Source organism: Lactuca sativa, chromosome 6 (assembly GCF_002870075.4).
Source record: "Lactuca sativa cultivar Salinas chromosome 6, Lsat_Salinas_v11, whole genome shotgun sequence".
NCBI lineage: Eukaryota > Viridiplantae > Streptophyta > Magnoliopsida > Asterales > Asteraceae > Lactuca > Lactuca sativa.
Window position 1 is genome coordinate 62,051,836 of NC_056628.2, and position 18,766 is coordinate 62,070,601.

Here is an 18,766-nt window from a genome sequence, read left to right on the forward strand (position 1 = left end):
CTTCCATTGCAACCAGACCGACCATCGGAAGGCCGAGTGCCCTCAGCTTCCACAGGGATCTGTGCCGGCGACCAGGACTACTGAGGTTCGTCCAGTGAAGGCTGAGGCGCCAAAGGCTCGTGGGAGGGCCTTTCAGTTGACAGCGGAGGAGGTCCACGCAGCACCCGACGTTGTGGCCGATATGTATTCTTCTCTCTATTTATTTAAGTCTGAGATATTATGCTTATATTATGTTATGCGTAGGTACTTTTCTTGTGAATTTTGTACCTGCCTTAGTGCTATTTGACTCGGGAGCGAGTCGATCTTTTGTGTCATTAGCCTTCAGTCACCATATTAGTATTTGTCGAGAGGCCTTGAGTCGACCTCTGCGAGTTTCTATAGCTAATGAGTGAGCAGTGTATGCCACAGATGCGATTCGAGGATGTATCCTTGAGATCTTTGGTGTGGAGTTCCCGATAGATCTGGTTACGATTGCGATGGGGGATGTGTGTGTTATAGTGGGCATGGATTGGTTGAGCCAATTTGGAGCTATTATAGACTGCGAGCGTCAGTTGGTGACAATACAAGACCCTAGTGGGGGAGTACTTATGGTGTACGGAGAGGGTACCCATCCTGAGTCAACATTTTGTTCAGCTGCTAAGGCGAGACAGAGTTTACAGCAGGGCTGTAGAGGATTCGTGGCCTATGTGATGGACACGCGAGTGGCCGCTGGGAGGCCAAGTTCAATTGATGAGGTCCCAATTGTGCGGGAGTTCCCAGACATTTTCCCTGAGGAGTTGTCGGGCGTGCCTCCCGAGAGGCAGGTGGAGTTTCATATCGACTTGGTGCCAAGGGTGACACCTATTGCCAAGGCACCCTATTGCCTTGCGCCGTCCGAGATGCAGGAGTTATCCTCGCAGCTTAAGGAGCTGTTGGGAAAGGGGTTTATTAGACCAAGTAGCTCACCTTGGGGAGCGCCAATCCTTTTTGTCAAGAAGAAGGATGGTTCACACTGGATGTGTATCAATTACCGGGAGTTGAACAAGTTGACGGTCAAGAACCGTTATCCGTTACCAAGGATTGACGATCTGTTTGATCAGTTGCAGGGGTGTCTTGGTTCTCCTAGATAGACTTGAGGTCGGGATATCACCAGATGAGGGTCTGGGATGAGGACATCCAGAAGACAGCGTTCAGAACTCGTTACGAGCATTACGAGTTCGTGGTGATGCCATTCGGGCTCACCAACGCACCAGTAGCGTTCATGGATCTCATGAATCGGGTGTGCAGGCCGATGTTGGATCGATCGATGATTGTTTTCATCGATGATATCTTGGTATATTCGAAATCCAGAGCGCAGGATGAGGAGCATTTGAGGGAAATCCTCGGAGTTCTGGGATCGGAGAGGCTTTATCCAAATTCTCCAAGTGTGATTTTTGGTTACGGGAGGTCCACTTCCTAGGGCATCTCGTTAACCAGCAGGGGATATTGGTCGATTCGGCCAAGATTGAGGCTGTGATGAGCTGGGAGGTGCCGAGGTCACCTACAGAGATCAAGAGTTTCTTAGGGCTAGCAGGGTATTATCGGAGATTTATCAGGGATTTCTCCAAGATCGTCGTGCCAGTCAACAAGTTGACCCGGAAGGGTGTTACTTTTTCTTGGGGTCCAGAGTAGCAGACCTCGTTCGAGACACTTTGCCAGAGATTATGCGAATCCCCGGTGTTGTCCCTTCCGGAGGGAATGGAGGATTTCGTGGTGTGTTATGATGCATCAATATCAGGGTTGGGAGTAGTGCTTACGTAGAGGGGGCATGTGATAGCATATGCATCGAGACAACTAAAGCGTCATGATTCGAGGTATCCCACTCACGATCTGGAATTGGGGGCAGTAGTGTTCGCCCTCAAAATCTGGCGGCACTATTTGTATGGGGTTCGGTGTACGATATTCACGGACCACAAAAGATTGAAGTATTTGATGGATCAGCCCAATCTGAACATGTGCCAGAGGAGATGGCTGGATGTGGTGAAGGATTACGACTGTGAGATCTTGTACCACCCAGGCAAGGCTAATGTTGTAGCCAATGCCCTGAGCCGAAGGGCAGAGGGCGCCCCGATACAAGATGTTTGCATGAGATTGACAGTGATGAATCCGGTATGGGGCACCATTCGAGGGGCCCAGGCAGAGGCCCTGAGACCGGAGAACCACAAGAGAGAGCGAGTGATCGGGCAGGTATCAAAGTTTGTTACCGATAGTTGAGGACTTATGACCTTCCAGGGTCGGGTTTGGGTACCGTTTGTGGGCGAAACGCGTACCGTCTTGATGGAGGAGGCGTATAGATCGAAGTTCTCGATCCACCCCGGGGCCACTAAGATGTATTTGGACCTGAAGAAGGAGTATTGGTGGCCATGTATGAAAAGGGATGTTTCATGGTTCCTAGAGAGGTGCTTGACCTATCGCAAGGTTAAGGCCGAGCACCAGCGCCCGCATGGTATGTTACAGCCGTTAGAGATTCCCGAGTGGAAGTGGGAACAAATTACCATGGATTTTATCACCAAATTGCCGAGGACTGCTGGGGGTGTCGATGCAATTTGGGTGATTGTGGACAGGTTGACGAAGAGCGCTCATTTCCTTGCCATCAGTGAGAGCTCTTCTACAGAGAGGCTGGCAGAATTGTACGTGAAGGAGGTGGTATCGCAGCATGGAGTACCGATCTCGATTGTCTCAGATCGAGATGTGCGTTTCACTTCCAGATTTTGGAAGAAATTTCATGAGGAAATGGATACGAGACTGTATTTTTGTACCGCGTACCACCGACAGATCGACGGGCAGAGCGAGCGGATGATTCAGACACTCGAGGACATGCTTCGGGCATGTGTACTGGATTTTGACAGGAGTTGGGACACGTACTTGCCCTTGGCTGAGTTTTCCTATAACAACAGCGATCACTCGCGCATTGGTATGCCACCTTTTGAGCTGTTGTATGGAAGGATGTGTCGTACCCCCATTTGCTGGGGCGAAGTAGGACAGCATGTGATGGGTAGTATAGAGATAGTGCTTCAGACAACAGAGCATATACAACAGATTACACAGAGGTTGACGACCACTCAGAGTCGCCAGAAAAGTTATGCAGATAGGCGACGATCCGAACTCGAGTTCCAGGTCGGTGATTTTGTGCTCCTGAAGGTATCTCCTTGGAAAGGAGTGATCCGATTCAGGAAGAGGGGCAAGCTGGGACCCCAGTATATTGGGCCGTTTAGAGTGATCGTGAGGGTGGGCAAGGTAGCATATCGCTTGGAGCTACCTGCGGAGTTGGACCAGATTCATGATACCTTCCACGTGTCGTAGCTCAGGAAGTGTATTGTCGATGAGTCGGCAGTGGTTCCCTTAGAGGATATCCAGGTGGGCGAAAGTCTAAATTATGCTGAGAAGCCGATCGCAAGCTTGGATTGGAGGATCAAGGTTCTGAGGAACAAGGAAGTGCCCTTGGTTCAGGTCCAGTGGTAACATCAGAGAGGGTCTGAGCTGACCTGGGAGCCAGAGTCAGAGATGCGGGAGCAGCATTCGAAGTTGTTCGCAGCATAAGACTTCAAGGGCGAAGTCTGGTTTTAGTGGGGGAGAATTGTAACAGCCCAAAATCCAGGTAAGCTTATGACCCCTTGTATTTTGGAGAGTTGGCATATTAGTCCCTCAAAGTTGTATGCTGGATTAGTGAGTATGTTGGGCGTACTGAAGTGTACGCTGCGCGTACTCACGCACTTAAATTGGACGCGGACTCGCCCAGGTACGCTGGGCGTACCTAGGGTTACGTTAGGCGTAGCGAGCCCAGATGCAAACCCTAATTCCTGGCTTTTGCACTATAAAAGGAACATGTAGTCCCTTGCCCTAGCCACCATATCCCCTTGAGTGAGTCCTTTGAGAGCTGAGATTCGTGCTTTAGCTTGTGTGTGTGTTTTTGAGCTTGAAGTTATCATTTCAAGGTGAAGAAGGAGAAGAAGGAGCCATTGTTGGAGCTAGAAGTTGAAAAACAAGTGTAGATCCGAGTTCTACAGTGGTTGGAGATCCTTTCTGAGGTAAAAATCTCAAATCTTTCCTTGTTCTTCATAAGTTTTGCTTTTTGGACAATTTTAGGGTTTTTGGTTCAAAGTTGGAGACTTTATGTGCAAAGAGTCTCCATAAGCTTAGATCTGACCTTTTCTAGTGTATAATGTGTTGAGGAGTCATAAAAATCTAGTCTTGGACATGGATCTTGTGTCATGCATGAGTTATAGTCTCATTATGGAAAGAGGAAAGGTGTTTTGAGCACAAAGTGACCTTTACACCCATGCAAAGGCTTAAAGGTTTCAACTTTATGGATTAAGTCACATTAAAGGAGTCAAATATGAAGTTTGGATGTAAGTCTTAACTGATTAAGACCTGAATGAGATGGATAATGAAATTGGGCATTACGCTGGGCGTAATCCCAGTATGCGCAGCGTATGCAGCTGTGCACCCCGTTTCTGTGAAGACTCTGGGTATGCCTAACGTACACGTTTGGTACGCGCAGCGTAACCCGGGGGTGACTTTTGTTGACTTTTAGGGTTGGTCAATTTTAGTGTAACTGAGCCATGTAAGGGGTAAAATGGTCTTTTACTTTCCTGGGAGTGATTAGAGGGAATGGTCTAGCCTAGGGAAATGTGCGTATGTTGAGTGTTATTACATATGATTAGGCAGAGGCTAGATCTTATCCCACGGAGTCCGAGATTTCTGAGATTTACGAGTTAGCGAGCTACACGTGGTGAGTCTTCTCACTATACGTTACCTAGAGTGGTATTTATGTGGACCGGAGGCTCTTATGTGTTATGTATGAGATTATGTGAATCTATGTGCTATGTGATATTTGCATGTTATATGATTGTATAGACCGGACTGTAAGCTCCAATGATACAGACCGAACCAGAGGGTCCAACGATTCAGACCGGGCTGGAGGGCCCAACGAGCTATGGGACTGGAGGGTCCCGCTGAGACACATCGACCGGAGGGTCGTACTGTACCCTCGAGTGGCGTATGTGTTGTATATGGTATTTTGAGGAACACACTAAGCAATTATGCTTATAGTCGTTGTGTTATGTGTTTCAGGTACTAGCGAGGACCGTGGGAAGGTGCCGGTGTGACTCGTACACACTATAGGAGGGATTTGTTTTTGTGATCTTGGGATATGTTATGTTTTGATAACTATGGTTGAATACTTTTGAGAATATTTTTATATAAATTTGGTTGTTGAAAAATGAAAATTTGTTTTGAAAATCATGTTGTTACACCCATGTAAGAAAGCAATTTTTACATCCATCTAATAGACCTTGAAGTTCTTGATTGAAGAAAAAGCACGAAACAGTCTAATTGCCTCAAGTTGAGCAATGGGAGCAAAAGTTTCATCATAGTCCAAACTTTCTAGCTAACAAAATCTCCGTGCCACCAGTCTAGCCTTGTTTCTTACAACAATCTCATCTTTATCCATCTTGCTTTTGAAAACTGAACAAGTACTGATGTTAGTTTTTTTGTTAAGGCTCAGGGACAAATGTCCGTACGTGATGACGTTCAAACTCATTCACTTCGTCTTATATGGACTTTCGTCATAATTTCGTTCACCCTTTAATCCATCAGGTTTCCCAGCCCAAAAACCAACTATCACCCATTTGACAGTTTAAGCCCCTATATTTAATTAATCTATTTTGGCCACCAAATTAATTCCTAATTAATTTATGACTAATACTAATTAAATAATATGATTTTCCTTTTAATATATTAATAAATCATAATTTCCTCTCTCTCTCCATAAATTACCTGGTAAAGTTGCTTTGGAGAAGGCAACCCAAAAGGACCATGCACAACCTGGTCAAGTTCATACCAAATATAGTTTCGGGCTTAGACACTAATCCAACAGTCTCCCACTTGGATAAGTCTGATAACTATATCTCACATAAGACTTCAGGATCCGATTAGCAATCGTATCTCTTATACGTTGTTGTCAACTCTGATCAAAATCCTATCCTTTAGATAACGGATCGTATAATCCTCTGTTCTAGATATCATGCTGACAATCACATGGAACATAGTCATACTTATTATTCAGCACATTGTTCCTCGATCTCCAATTTGTTTGACATGGAACCTAGTTGAACACATCAACTTTGTCCTGACCGAGCCCAGCACATAACTCAAACCAAATCATCAAGTGGCCAGATATCGTTTTCATCCTCTTGGAATAAAACGAAAAGATAAACTTCGACTCATATGCTTTTATTATTCACTGGCTAACTCATACACAACAATACGTTCTATAACATCAAGTTACTGATGCGTTTACCCATTATCAATGCACAACCAACCAACAAATAATAACCATATCTCTAGGTTTAAAGATTATATGATATTATCGTCTTGCGATCACTCGTGAGAAATTCCATGAAGTGATACCAGCAAGCGCGTGTTTATTCCAATGCTCAAATCATACTTCATAAGCACTCATGAACTTTGCAGCAAACCTTTGTCATGCCTAAAACCTTTTAGACAATCTACAAACAAATTCATGACAGTCTTCTTTCATATCTACTTCCTGATGGGTTTTGAGCATTCTAACACTTCCTAAGTGTACATGCAACCCTAATAAACCTTGGATCTATGTTTGTCTAAGATACATGCAAATAATTATTTTTCCAAGGTTCATATCCTAACTAGCATGGCATGGGGAACATGAATCAAATAAAGCTAGTAGAAATACTTACCTTGTAGTAGTAGTTCATTGCTTGGAGTTTTAGAGCCTAGCACCAATAGTGTGGATGCCTCAAATGGAAATCACAAATCACCACAAACTTGGAACTTTGAGAGAATAGTCACTACTATCTTGAAATCGGCCCTCACCTCAACAAGTGTCAACTAGTGTAATTTCAAGAACCAAAGCCTCATTTATATAGTGTGGTGTATCAGGGTTACTTCCATGTAAACCCTAATACCCATGTCTCTTCATTTCCATGAGATCCATGGGTTAAAGCTCCATGGAGTATCCATGGACTTTTCCATGCAAGCCTAGCCCATTCCAAATAAGCATTAGCCCACACTATATAAATATAGAAGCCCTTATTTAATTAGTAATATCTTTGATCTCTAAATTAATCCTAGATTAATTATAGATCAATACTAATTAAATAATATGATCTTATATTAATATATTAGAACTTATAATATATTAATAAATCATAACTTGTACTATTCTCAAATATTATCCATAAATTGTTCGGGTGAAGTGCAACCCAAATGGACCATGCCGGGTCGGGTCAAGTACATACCAAATATAGTTATGGACTTAGACACTATATCCAACAGTCTCCCACTTGGATAAGTCTAATAACTATAGTTGCAAGTATGACTTCAGGAACCGATTAGCAATCGTAGCTCTTTAAACTCTGTTGAACTAGAATGCGCCATATAGATAAGTGATCATATAATCCTCTGTTTAAGATATCATCCGGACAAATACATGGAACATGGTCTTACTTATTGTCCAACATTCGTTTCCCGATTTCTGATTTGTTTGTCATAGAACTTAACTGAACACATCAATTTAGTTCTGATCGGGCCCGATACATAGGTCAAAACACAATCATCTAGGGGCCCAAATATCAGCTTCTAATCCTAGAAGGAACAGATAAACTTCGACTCATATGCTTGTTCTACCACTCATTGAATTATACACAAAGGCACGTTTTATAACATCGAGTTACCAATGCGTTTTCGTACAATCAATGCATAATCAACTTGTAAGTAACACATCTTATCTATAGGTTTGAAGACTTATATGATATTACCGTCTCATGATCACTCGAGATAAAATTCCATGAAGTGATTCCAGTGAGCGTGGGTTGAGTCCAATGCTCAGAACTTATGAGCACTCATGACTGTTGTAGCCATGTCCAACACCTTAGACCTCTGCAACCAATCATGACAGTCTTGATTCATACCTACTTCCGACATATGACCGAGTGTGGAGGTTTGAATAATATGATATACCAAACATAATTATTCTGGAAGTCAAAACATGCAAAAGAAATATAGTAAACGATTGACAAGAGATAGCAACACTTTACTCATAAATAAAACACCTTTTATTCATCATCTAATGTCAATTACACTTTACAAATTTCATAATTTATCTAATTACTAAAACTTATATCATCCTTCAGCCCTATGCTCCGAGCATGATGGAGATGCTTAACCCTACTCAGTCCCTTCGTGAGGGGATCTGTTGGGTTCTCATCCGATGATACCCTCTTTGCCACAAGGATTCCTTCTTTTATTCGATGTCTGATGAAGTGATATTTTCTGTCAATGTGTCTGGATCTCCCATGATCTCTTGGTTCCTTGGCTAAGGCAACCGCACCATTGTTGTCACAGAAAATTTCCATTGGCTCTTTTATAGCTGGTACAACTCCAAGGTCTCCAATGAAGTTCTTTAGCCATATAGCCTCCTTTGCTGCCTCGCTTGCTGCTATATACTCTGATTCACAAGTAGAATCAGCCACTGTCTCCTGCTTGGAACTCTTCCAAGTGATTGCTCCTTTGTTTAAGGTAAAGACTTAGCCCGACTGAGAGCGGAAAGTATCCCTATCAGTCTGGAAGCTAGCATCACTATACCGTACAACTCTCAAGTCATCACTCCCACCGAAGGTAAGGATCCAGTCCTTAGTCCTTCGCAGGTACTTGAGGATATTCTTTACCGCAGTCCAATGTTCCTTGCCAGGGTTCCCCTGATACCTGCTAACCATGCTCAAAGCAAAGGCTACATCAGGTCGAGTACACGTCATAGCATACATGATCGATCCTATAGCTGAAGCATAAGGTAGTCGACTCATTTCTGCTATCTCAGCCTCAGTACTAGGGCTTTGTGTCTTACTCAATCCGGCGTTACTCTGAATGGGTAACTCACCTTTCTTGGAGTTATGCATGTTGAATCTTTTCAAAACCTTCTCCACATAGGTGCTTTGACTAAGTCCAATTAGTCTTTTACTCCTGTTTCTCAAAATCCTTATCCCTAGGATATAGGCAGCTTCACCAAGGTCCTTCATAGAGAAACACTTCCCAAGCCAGGACTTTACTTCCTGTAGGGTTGGGATGTCATTTCCTATGAGTCGTATGTCATCCACATATAGTACCAAAAAGCTAACTATACTCCCACTAGCCTTGACATAAATACAAGATTCATCTTTACTCCTAGAAAGGCCAAATTCCTTGAGCTTTTCATCAAAGCAAAGATTCCATCTGCGAGGTGCTTGCTTGAATCCATAAATGGATTTCTCAAGCTTACACACTCTATTAGGGTATTCGTTGCGGATAAAACCTTCTGGCTGACTCATGTAAACATCTTCAGTCAATTTCCCATTAAGGAAAGCGGTTTTGACATCCATTTGCCAAATTTCATAGTTATGAAATGCAGTTATGGCTAACATAACCCTAATAGACTTGATCTTGGCTACTGGAGAAAAGGTCTCATCATAATCCACTCAAGGAATTTGAGAGAAGCCCTTTGCAACCAGTCGAGCCTTATAAGTGTGTACATTACCATCCATGTCGGTCTTCTTCTTGAAGATCCATTTGCACCCTATAGTCTTACGACCTGGTACATTCTCAACCAAGTTCCAAACTTGATTGTCATACATGGATTGTATCTCGCTATCCATAGCCTCTTTCCATTTAGCAGACTTGGGGCCTGCCATGGCTTCCTCGTAGTTGTTAGGTTCATCCAGACCTACTAGTGTCTCATCACTAATAAGTGTCTCACCTTCTACAGTAATATGGAAACCATAGTAATGCTCAGGTGCATTCCTAACTCTCGTGGAACGCCTCAGAGGTACAGATTCGTCAATTGGCTCAACAGGAGTTTCCTCCTCAAGTTGAGGGCTAGTGTTTGAAGTTCCTTCACCGCTTGACTCTTGAAGTTCTTCAAGGTCAATTTGCCTCCTACTATCTCCTTGGCTTATAAATTCTCTCTCTCGAAAGACTCCTCTTCTTGCTACAAAGACCACATTATCACTAGGTCTATAGAAGAGGTAACCAAAGGATCTTTATGGGTAGCCGATGAAAATACACCTCTCGCTTCGGGGTTCTAGCTTATCATGAGACTCGCGCCTCACAAAAGCTTCGCAACCCCAAATCTTGATGTGGTCTAGTTTAGGTACTTTACTATTCCACATCTCGTGAGGAGTTTTGGCAACTTTCTTTGTAGGGACTAGATTAAGGATATGGGCGGCAGTCTCTAAGGCATACCCCCAGAATGAGATTGGTAGCAAAGCTCGACTCATCATGGAACGAACCATGTCCAACAAGGTTCGATTACGCCTCTCAGCTACACCATTCAACTGTGGTGTCCTGGGAGGTGTCAATTGTGAGACAATCCCACATTCCCTAAGATAGTCGAGGAACTCTAAACTAAGATACTCACCACCTCAATCGGATCAAAGCATCTTAATGTCCCTGCCCAATTGATTCTCGACTTCCTATTTAAATTCCTTAAACCTTTCGAAAGTCTCCGACTTATGCTTGATTAAGTAGACATATCCATATCTACTATAATCGTCATTAAAAGTCAAATAATAACGATTAGCATCCCTTATGGCATATTTGAATGGTCCACACACATCTGTGTGTACAAGGTCCAACAAACCTTCACCCCTCTCACAAGACCCTGTGAAGGGTGAATTTGTCATTTTTCCAAGTAAGCATGATTCGCAACTATCATCCGACTTTAGGTCAAACGACTCCAAGACTCCCTCCTTTTGGAGTTGGCCTATGCGTTTCTTGCTTATATGTCCAAGACGACAATGCCATAGTGATTCTTTATCCAAGTTATTATTATTAATAGAATCAATACACAATACATTATTTCCTAAGTAATCAACCATAGATATTGTTTCATACACGCCATCACAAGGTAATGCTTTAAAATAAAGAACATTATTAAAGAAAGCATCAATAGAACCAACTTCATTATTAAATGAAAAGGTAAACCCTTGTTTATACAATGCATGAAAGGAAATGATATTTCTTGCCATTTCTGGGGAATAACAACATTTATTCAAATCTAAATTTAACCCACTACTTAGCGACAAAGTATAAACTACAATCTTCGTGACAGGTGTAACTTTCCTATTCCCCATGATTAAGTTTATCCTTCCTTGCTCCACATTCTCACTTCTTCTTACTCCTTGTAAATCAGAACAGATATGAATACCACAACCGGTATCAAGGACCCAAGATTTAGATGGGGTGAGTTATTAGAAATGATAGTGTAAATACCTGCATGGTTGGGTTTAACTTTCCCATCCTTCACATCTTGCTGGTACTTTAGGCAGTTCCTCTTCCAATGTGCCTTTTCATGGGAATAGATGCATTCAACCTCTTTTGGGTCAGAAGAAGGAGTGATGAAACCTTTCTTCGTTCCACTTGAAGAAGAGCCATCAAGGGTCCTAACCTTGGTACCCTTCGAAGAACTCTTTCTCTTCTTCCCTCATCCTTTCCCGATTGCCAAGACAGGGGTGGAGTTGGTAGGAGTAGGAGTAACAATCGCCTTACCCTTAAGACCACTTTCCGTGGTCTTTAAGAGTCCTTGAAGTTTGCTGAGTGTGACCTCTTCCTTGTTCATGTGGTATGTCATGCGGAATTGATCATAACATGAAGGTAAGGAGTGCAAAATGATATCTATTGCAAGCTCCTCAGGGAAGTTCACATTTAGCTTCAGCAAACGGTCCACAAATCTTTGCATTTTCTGCATGTGGCCCGTGATGGGTTCACCATCCTTCATGCGAGTTGTTATCATGGAGGAGATGATTTCATACCTCTCTTGACGAGCACTTTGATGGTATCTTTCCATCAAGTCTTGGTGCATCTCAAAGGGGTAGAAATCTTCATAGGACTTTTCGAGATCAGCAGTCATAGTGGCCATCATGATGCATGCCACTTTCGTGGCATCCCTTTCATGTGCCCTAAATTCAGCGATCTCTTGAGGAGTAGCAACTGTCTCATCAATCTCCTTAAGCTCCTTATCGAGGACATATTCTTTGTCCTCGTAGCGGGTAATCATTCGGATGTTTCTGATCCATTCATTAAAGTTGGATCCATCAAAAGTGACTTTCCCACACAAGTTCATAAGAGAAAAGGAGCCATTAGGATTAGAGCCAAAAGCAGCGTTGTTTGCAGACATCTTGTATGAGAAGAAAGAAAGAATTAGTTTAGATATAGAGATAGTCCTTAATAAAACACCCAAATGTAGTATTAAGGCTAGGACCCAATCACAATATATTATACTTAGAAGAGGTATGTCGTAATCTAAGTAATAACATATTTGAAAGGTAGGTGAATGACGATTCACAAATTTCCACCAAAGTTGAAATATTAAAATATTTAATTTGGTTCTAAGAAAATCCTAGATTCTTTTGAGATTCAATGAACTTTTCAAAGGCATGTTTCAATCTCGAGTGTGCCCTCCAAGTTTTGTGACTGGGATGCCGAGGATCACAAAACGAGGTGTGAAGTAACCATGCAAATTACTTGGTACCCTTAACAAATTACCCCTCAATCGATGTGTTGGTTAACCACACACGCTCCATCGATACTATGATAAATATTAAGTCACCCTTTACCTATCTTGTTAAGTCCAAGTTAGTGTGCCAGTTAACCACACACGCTCCACTAACGACTTAGACAAAGCGTAAAGTGTAATTTCATGGATTAGCACCTTATTCACATTTTTCCTAAAGTGACTAAGATTGTGAATTTAATAAAACATTTAGTTACTTTATAATATTCATCATACTTTTAATGAGAATTTATAAGTCCTTGTCTTACCCGTTCAGCTAACGACCCTCCACCAGTCAAGCAAGCGGTGGGTGAGAGTGGACACCCATTAAGTTGCCATTTTATAGGCAACAACCTTATACCTACCTTATGGACCGGCTTCGTGAATGAGGCGTACTAGTGGTAAGACGACTTTGTTCTTATATATATATATATATATATATATATATATATATATATATATATATATATATATATATATAATTATTAAATCATAATACTATAAGTATAAGGGTTGAATTTTAAGTTTTAAAATTCTAAGGGTTGGAACTAAAGTTGTTAATATGACTTTACTTGTTCCAAAACTTGAGGGCGAGTTTTGTAAACTTTCAAAACTTTTCATTTCTTGTAACTTATGAGTTTAATAGGGTAATAAAATGAAGACTCTTCATTTTTCTAACTCTTGTGTTCTTTTAATGGTTTTAATTCAAGTGCGACTCTTGGTTTTCCATAACTTGAGGACAAGTTATGGACTCCATTAAAACACATAATGATCATGAATTAATCTACCACATAGGTTACAAATAATTCCTATGATCATCTAAACATCATAAGATCAAGAACATGAATATGAACACTTTCATGAATCAAAAATTACACATAAAACTTTGTAATGTTGATAACAAGTTGTTGTAAATGGATTAGCAAAGACATTACAACATCTAAAACGAGTTTTCAAGTACCAAAACAGTTTAGGGTGATGTTTCTAGTCCATTTCCAGCAACTAAAGTCGAAAATCTGCACTCTGTCGCTCCTACTCGCCGAGTGCATGAACCTACTCGGCGAGTAGGTTGAAGATACACATGAACTCAGCGAGTCCCCCCATGGACTCGGTGAGTTCATCAGGCAGATAGCAAGTTTTTCGACTTTTTCCAATATATTGCATCAAGTATCAAACAAACAAGCGTAGGCTCTGATACCAATGATGGGTTTTGAGCATTCTAACACTTCCTAAGTGTACATGAAACCCTAATAAACCTTGGATCTATGTTTGTCTAAGATACATGCAAATAATTATTTTTCCAAGGTTCATATCCTAACTAGCATGGCATGGGGAACATGAATCAAATAAAGCTAGTAGAAATACTTACCTTGTAGTAGTAGTTGATTGCTTGGAGTTTTAGAGCCTAGCACCAATAGTGTGGATGCCTCAAATGGAAATCACAAATCACCACAAACTTGGAACTTTGAGAGAATAGTCACTACTATCTTGAAATCGGCCCTCACCTCAACAAGTGTCAACTAGTGTAATTTCAAGAACCAAAGCCTCATTTATATAGTGTGGTGTATCAGGGTTACTTCCATGTAAACCCTAATACCCATGTCTCTTCATTTCCATGAGATCCATGGGTTAAAGCTCCATGGAGTATCCATGGACTTTTCCATGCAAGCCTAGCCCATTCCAAATAAGCATTAGCCCACACTATATAAATATAGAAGCCCTTATTTAATTAGTAATATCTTTGATCTCTAAATTAATCCTAGATTAATTATAGATCAATACTAATTAAATAATATGATCTTATATTAATATATTAGAACTTATAATATATTAATAAATCATAACTTGTACTATTCTCAAATATTATCCATAAATTGTTCGGGTGAAGTGCAACCCAAATGGACCATGCCGGGTCGGGTCAAGTACATACCAAATATAGTTATGGACTTAGACACTATATCCAACACTTCCAACATATGAGCGACTGTGGACTGATTGAATAATCTTATTATTCAGGAAGTCAAAACATGCAAAATTGAAACAATAGGTAAATAATCAGCACAAGATAGTAGCTTTACTCATAAACAATACACCTTTATTTATTCATCAAATGTCAAGTACAAATTATCTATTACACATTTCCTATTTATCTAATTTAAACTTATATCGTCCTTCACCCTATGTTCCTCGCATGCCGCAAGTGCTTAACCCTACTAAGTCCCTTTGTAAGGGGATCTGCTGGGTTATCTTCTGACGATACCCTCTACACCACGAGGGGTCCAGCTTCTACCCGATGTCTAATGAAGTGATATTTTATGTCGATATGTCTGGATCTGCCGTGATCCCTTAGTTCCTTGGTCAAGGCAACCGCACCTTCATTATCACAGAAAATCTCCATAGGCTCCTTTATGGATGAAAAAACTCCAAGGTCTCCACTAAAGTTATTCAACCATATTGCCTCCTTTGATGCTTCACTTTCCGTAATGTATTCTGATTCGCACGTTGAATAAGCTATCGTCTCTTGCTTGGAACTTTTCCAACTCACTGCTCCTCCGTTAAGGCTAAAGACCTAGCCAGGCTGCGATCGGTAATTATCCCGATCAGTCTGAAGACTAGCGTCACTGTATCCTCGTACCCTTAAGTCATCACTCCCACCGAGGACTAGAAACCATTCCTTGGTCCTCCGAAGGTACTTATGAATATTCTTAACTGCAGTCCAATGAGCTCTACCAGGGTTTCCCTGATATCTGCTCACCATGGTTAAAGTGAAGGCCACATCAGGGCGAGTACAAGTCATAGCGTACATGATTGAGCCAACTGCGGAAGCGTAAGGTAGTCGACTTATCTCTGCTATCTATGCCTTTGTACTTGGGCTCTGAGTCTTACTCAGCTTGGTATTGCTTTGGACTGGCAATTCCCCTTTCTTGGAATTTACCTTCCTAAAACGTTTTAGTACCTTATCCAAGTATGTATCCTGACTGAGTCCTATCAGTCTTTTACTCCTGTTTCTTACTATCCTTATTCCCAGAATATACGCAGCTTCTCCGAGGTCCTTCATAGCAAAGCACTTCCCATGCCAGGACTTGAATTCCTGCAAGGGTGGGATGTTGTTTTCCTATGACAGGAGTTGGGACACGTATTTGCCCTTGGCTGAGTTTTCCTATAACAACAGCGATCACTCACACATTGGTATGCCACCTTTTGAGCTGTTGTATGGAAGGATGTGTCGTACCCCCATTTGCTGGGGCGAGGTAGGACAGCATGTGATGGGTAGTATAGAGATAGTGCTTCAGACGACGGAGCAGATACAACAGGTTAGACAGAGGTTGACGACCACTCAGAGTCGCCAGAAAAGTTATGCAGATAGGCGACGATCCGAACTTGAGTTCCAGGTCGGTGATTTTGTGCTCCTGAAGGTATCTCCTTGGAAAGGAGTGATCCGATTCAGGAAGAGGGGCAAGCTGGGACCCTAGTATATTGGGCCGTTTAGAGTGATGGTGAGGGTGGGCAAGGTAGCATATCTCTTGGAGCTACCTGCGGAGTTGGACCAGATTCATGATACCTTCCACGTGTCGCAGCTGAGGAAGTGTATTGTCGATGAGTCGACAGTGGTACCCTTAGAGGATATCCAGGTGGGCGCAAGTCTAAATTATGCTGAGAAGCCGATCGCAAGCTTGGATTGGAGGATCAAGGTTCTGAGGAACAAGGAAGTGCCCCTGGTTCAGGTCCAGTGGTAACATCAGAGAGGGTCTGAGCTGACCTGGGAGCCAGAGTCAGAGATGCGGGAGCAGCATTCGAAGTTGTTCGTAGCATGAGACTTCAAGGGCGAAGTCTGGTTTTAGTGGGGGAGAATTGTAACAGCCCAAAATCCAGGTAAGCTTATGACCCCTTTTATTTTGGAGAGTTGGCATATTAGTCCCTCAAAGTTGTATGCTGGATTAGTGAGTATGCTGGGCGTACTGAAGTGTACGCTGCGCGTACTCACGCACTTAAATTGGACGCGGACTCGCCCGGGTACGTTGGGCGTACCTAGGGTTACGTTAGGCGTAGCGAGCCCAGATGCAAACCCTAATTCCTGGCTTTTGCACTATAAAAGGAACATGTAGTCCCTTGCCCTAGCCATCATATCCCCTTGAGTGAGTCCTTTGAGAGCTGAGATTCGTGCTTTAGCTTGTGTGTGTGTTTTTGAGCTTGAAGTTATCATTTCAAGGTGAAGAAGGAGAAGAAGGAGCCATTGTTGGAGCTAGAAGTTGAAAAACAAGTGTAGATCCGAGTTCTACAGTGGTTGGAGATCCTTTCTGAGGTAAAAAGCTCAAATCTTTCCTTGTTCTTCATAAGTTTTGCTTTTTGGACAATTTTAGGGTTTTTGGTTCAAAGTTGGAGACTTTATGTGCAAAGAGTCTCCATAAGCTTAGATCTAACCTTTTCTAGTGTAAAATGTGTTGAGGAGTCATAAAAATCTAGTCTTGGACATGGATCTTGTGTCATGCATGAGTTATAGTCTCATTATGGAAAGAGGAAAGGTGTTTTGAGCACAAAGTGACCTTTACACCAATGCAAAGGCTTAAAGGTTTCAACTTTATGGATTAAGTCACATTAAAGGAGTCAAATATGAAGTTTGGATGTAAGTCTTAACTGATTAAGACCTGAATGAGATGGATAATGAAATTGGGCATTACGCTGGGCGTAATCCCAGTATGCGCAGCGTATGCAGCTGTGCACCCCGTTTCTGTGAAGACTCTGGGTATGCCTAACGTACACGTTTGGTACGCGCAGCGTAACCCGGGGGTGACTTTTGTTGACTTTTAGGGTTGGTCAATTTTAGTGTAACTGAGCCAAGTAAGGGGTAAAATGGTCTTTTACCTTCCTGGGAGTGATTAGAGGGAATGGTCTAGCCTAGGAAAATGTGTTGATGTTGAGTGTTGTTACATATGATTAGGCAGAGGCTAGATCTTATCCCACGGAGTCCGAGATTTCTGAGATTTACGAGTTAGCGAGCTACACGTGGTGAGTCTTCTCACTATACGTTACCTAGAGTGGTATTTATGTGGACCGGAGAGTCTTATGTGTTATGTATGAGATTATGTGAATCTATGTGCTATGTGATATTTGCATGTTATATGATTGTATAGACCGGACTGTAAGCTCCAATGATACAGACCGAACCAGAGGGTCCAACGATTCAGACCGGGCTGGAGGGCCCAACGAGCTATGGGACTGGAGGGTCCCGCTGAGACACATCGACCGGAGGGTCGTACTGTACCCTCGAGTGTCGTATGTGTTGTATATGGTATTTTGAGGAACACACTAAGCAATTATGCTTATAGTCGTTGTGTTATGTGTTTCAGGTACTAGCGAGGACCGTGGGAAGGTGCCGGTGTGACTCGTACACACTAAAGGAGGGATTTGTTTTTGTGATCTTGGGATATGTTATGTTTTGATAACTATGGTTGAATACTTTTGAGAATATTTTTATATAAATTTGGTTGTTGAAAAATGAAAATTTGTTTTGAAAATCATGTTGTTACACCCATGTAAGAAAGCTATTTTTACATCCATCTAATAGACCTTGAAGTTCTTGATTGAAGAAAAAGCACGAAACAGTCTAATTGCCTCAAGTTGAGCAATGGGAGCAAAAGTTTCATCATAGTCCAAACCTTCTAGCTAACAAAATCTCCGTGCCACCAGTCTAGCCTTGTTTCTTACAACAATCTCATCTTTATCCATCTTGGTTTTGAAAACTGAACAAGTACTGATGTTAGTTTTTTGTTAAGGCTCAGGGACAAATGTTCGTACGTGATGACGTTCAAACTCATTCACTTCGTCTTATATGGACTTTCGTCATAATTTCGTTCACCCTTTAATCCATCAGGTTTCCCAGCCCAAAAACCAACTATCACCCATTTGACAGTTTAAGCCCCTATATTTAATTAATCTATTTTGGCCACCAAATTAATTCCTAATTAATTTATGACTAATACTAATTAAATAATATGATTTTCCTTTTAATATATTAATAAATCATAATTTCCTCTCTCTCTCCATAAATTACCTGGTAAAGTTGCTTTGGTGAAGGCAACCCAAAAGGACCATGCACAACCTGGTCAAGTTCATACCAAATATAGTTTCGGGCTTAGACACTAATCCAACAGTCTCCCACTTGGATAAGTCTGATAACTATATCTC